We start from the raw sequence: 3,171 nt of genomic DNA, 5'->3' as shown, positions 1-3,171 counted from the left end.
GTCAAGGCTTGTTGGCGTTTGCAGGGTCCAACGATGAGAGAGTTTAATTTCCTGGAGTCTCTCTCCTAGTCCCCCCTTCCTGAATTAGCAGCCTGGTGATCCAGCTATAAGGCTGCAACTGCTTCTGCCTGGGGAGTAAGAGGCTCAAAGAGCTAGGAAATCCCCACTCTATCCCCACTCAGCACAAGGCTTTGGGAAAGGCTCTGGCAGTCAGAGCCTCCAGTGTAATCAGGCGGGGGTGGGAGTCAATTGTTGTCAAGGTGACTGTTCAGCGCCTAGCATTCAGTTGGACCACTCAACCCAGGCTTTCCACACTTTGTAGCCTGTTTTGGCTGGGAAGAAGAGGCACTAGTCTCTGCTTGCGACTAGTGTAGTATAGATCTTATTATCTGCCAAGTCCCTCTTGTTAGCGTTTATCCCTGAATATGGAGGCTCTATCAATCAGAAGTTGCCCCCGCCCCTTTAGCGAGAGGCACTAAAAAATATCACGCCTCTTGTCTTGGATCGCTGAACTGAGAGAGATCTTATCAATTAGAACCCATGGGTGCGCAGATTTCGTGGGTTAAGCTAATTTCAGTGATTGGGTCCGCAGCTGTGCTCCCGAAGGTATTTCAGGCTGCCTGCGCGCCCCTCCCCCAACGCTTGATTGTTAGCTTGAATGGCTGGGTGAGGTGCCCTGCCCACGGAGAGAATCTCCCAAGTAGGGAAGACCGCCCTGGCGCCTCTCCCGCTCGCCCCGCCACTGGCGGTTGGGGCGCACCGGGCACAGGATAATGGGGCACCCTGGGTGTGCGGGCCAGTAGGGCGCTCTGGGCATGTGGAATGCCCAGGGCATGCGTGCGAATGGGGTGCTCCGGGCACCGGTGGCTGGGGACTCTCACTCGCAGTGCACGGGCCGCTGGGAACGTTAGCGGTGCTCGCTCTGCAACCAGACCGGGTGCGCGACGGTAGCTGCTCGCCGCTCCCAAGTGTGGGCTGACTCACCACAGACGCACTCCCTCCACGGCTTGAATACACCCTCGTCTCTCAGATTCAAGTGATAACAGTCCTTTCACTTTCAGTTTGTGTGGAACTCCGGAATGCTCCGAGGATAAATTTTTCTGTTTCTAGTTGATAAATTTGTTGTGATTTTGGGGAGATCTGTCGGACGCGCTGCTCACGGCGCCATTTCTGTGACATCACTCCGATTTTTTTTTTTTTTTTGTATTTTTCTGAAGTTGGAAATGGGGAGGCAGTCAGACAGAATCCCGCATGAGCCCGACCGGGATCCACCCGGCATACCCACCAGGGGGTGATGCTCTGCCCATCTAGGGCATTGCTCTGTTGCATCCAGAGCCATTCTAGTGTCTGAGGCAGAGGCCATAGAGCCATCCTTAGCGCCCAGGCCATCTTTGCTACAATGGAGCATTGGCTGCAGGAGGGGAAGAGAGAGACAGAGAGGAAGGAGAGGGAGAGGGGTGTAGAAGCAGATGGGTGCTTCTCCTGTGTGCCCTGGCCGGGAATCAAACCCGGTACTCCTGCACGCGAGGCCGACACTCTACCACTGAGCCAACCAGCCAGGGCCAAGACAAAAGATTTTAACAGTGCAGTAAGCTAGGGGTTTTTACATTTCCAAACAGCCTCCTGTTTTGTAAACCACCCTAGAGCAGGGGTCAGGAACCTTTTTGGCTGAGAGAGCCATGAATGCCACATATTTTAAAATGTAATTCCGTGAGAGCCATACAATATGTTTAACACTAAATACAAGTAAATGTATGCATTTTATGTAAGACCAACACTTTTAAAGTACAATAAGTCTCTGAATTCTTTTTAAGAACGTTGTTATGCTGTTGCTAACCAATGATGAATAAAGTACTTCTTACCATTAATGTGATTTCTGATGCTGCATGGTTTTGCTGATGGCTTTGTAGTCTGGTTGATACATGGTGAGGTTTAGCTTCATGTAGGCGTTGAGACTTCCATTCATTAAACATGATCGTAGGGCCCTGGCCGCATGGCTTAGCGGTAGAGCGTCGGCCTGGTGTGCGGGGGACCCGGGTTCGATTCCTGGCCAGGGCACATAGAAGAAGCACCCATTTGCTTCTCCACCCCCCCTCCTTCCTCTCTGTCTCTCTCTTCCCCTCCCGCAGCCAAGGCTCCATTGGAGCAAAGATGGACCGGGCGCTGGGGATGGCTCCTTGGCCTCTGCCCCAGGCACTAGAGTGGCTCTGGTAATGGCAAAGCGATGCCCCAGAGGGGCAGAGCATCGCCTCCTGGTGGGCAGAGCATCGCCCCTGGTGGGCGTGCCGGGTGGATCCTGGTCGGGCACATGCGGGAGTCTGTCTGACTGTCTCTCCCATTTCCAGCTTCAGAAAAATACAAAAAAAAACCCAAACATGATTGTAGGTTCATCTTAATGTTCTTTAGGTGTGAGAAAGACTGCTCACATGCATACATAGAGCCAAACATTGTCAGTACAGCAATACTCACATGCTGCAGTGTGTGGTATGTGACGGGAAGTGCATTCCAAGTTTTGACAATCAGCTGGTCCAGGGGTTGAAGATTTTTCATTTCTCCTCACTTGTGTTTGCTCACCAATTCTGCTTGCTGTCGTGCAAGTCTTTCCAAATCTTCATTCAATGACTTAAACTTATTCACCCACATGTCTGAGGCCTTCAAGTCAGCAGCTTGTAGCTCAGAATCTCTGACAGAGACACTGGGATGAAACTCAGGTTGGCACTGTCCACTGCACACTCATGTGGATAGGTGATGAACTTAAAAAGACAAGAGCACTCACAAAATTCTCCAAAGTGCGCTTTGAATGACTGCAGATTAGATGTAAAGCCTGCTAGCTGCTGGAGATCAAGACGTTGAGTAGGGTCACTTGCTGTGCATGCATCTTTAAACTCTCCCAGTTTTTCAAAGTGTAGTAAATGACCTGTTTCAACGTCAGTGATGAAGAGTTCCAGCTTATTTAAAAATGCAAACACTGATTGTTGAAGGGATAAGACTGTATTTCCAACACCTTGCATTTTCACATTGAGCTGGTTCAGATGTTCAGTCATGTCCACAAGACAGTAGAACTTCAGGAGCCACCCAGTGTTAGCTAACTCAGGATACTCAATGTTTTTCATTTCAAGAAAAGTCTGGATTTTGCTCAGACAAACCGCAAAACGGCTGAGCACCTTCCCT

At 50.5% G+C, this 3,171-nt stretch overlaps 1 non-coding gene across 1 annotated transcript; it reads right to left on the bottom strand.

Moving 5' to 3' along the window:
- Positions 1-1,487: 1,487 nt before the first annotated feature.
- TRNAA-CGC (transfer RNA alanine (anticodon CGC)) lies at positions 1,488-1,563 on the bottom strand. The gene has a single exon. It is a non-coding gene; the product is annotated as a tRNA-Ala (tRNA).
- Positions 1,564-3,171: the final 1,608 nt, after the last annotated feature.

The sequence above is a fragment of the Saccopteryx bilineata genome, chromosome 5, assembly GCF_036850765.1.
Source record: "Saccopteryx bilineata isolate mSacBil1 chromosome 5, mSacBil1_pri_phased_curated, whole genome shotgun sequence".
NCBI classification, from domain to species: Eukaryota; Metazoa; Chordata; class Mammalia; order Chiroptera; family Emballonuridae; genus Saccopteryx; species Saccopteryx bilineata.
Note: the sequence above shows the minus strand (reverse complement) of the source record. Positions and strands in the feature narration are given on the sequence as shown.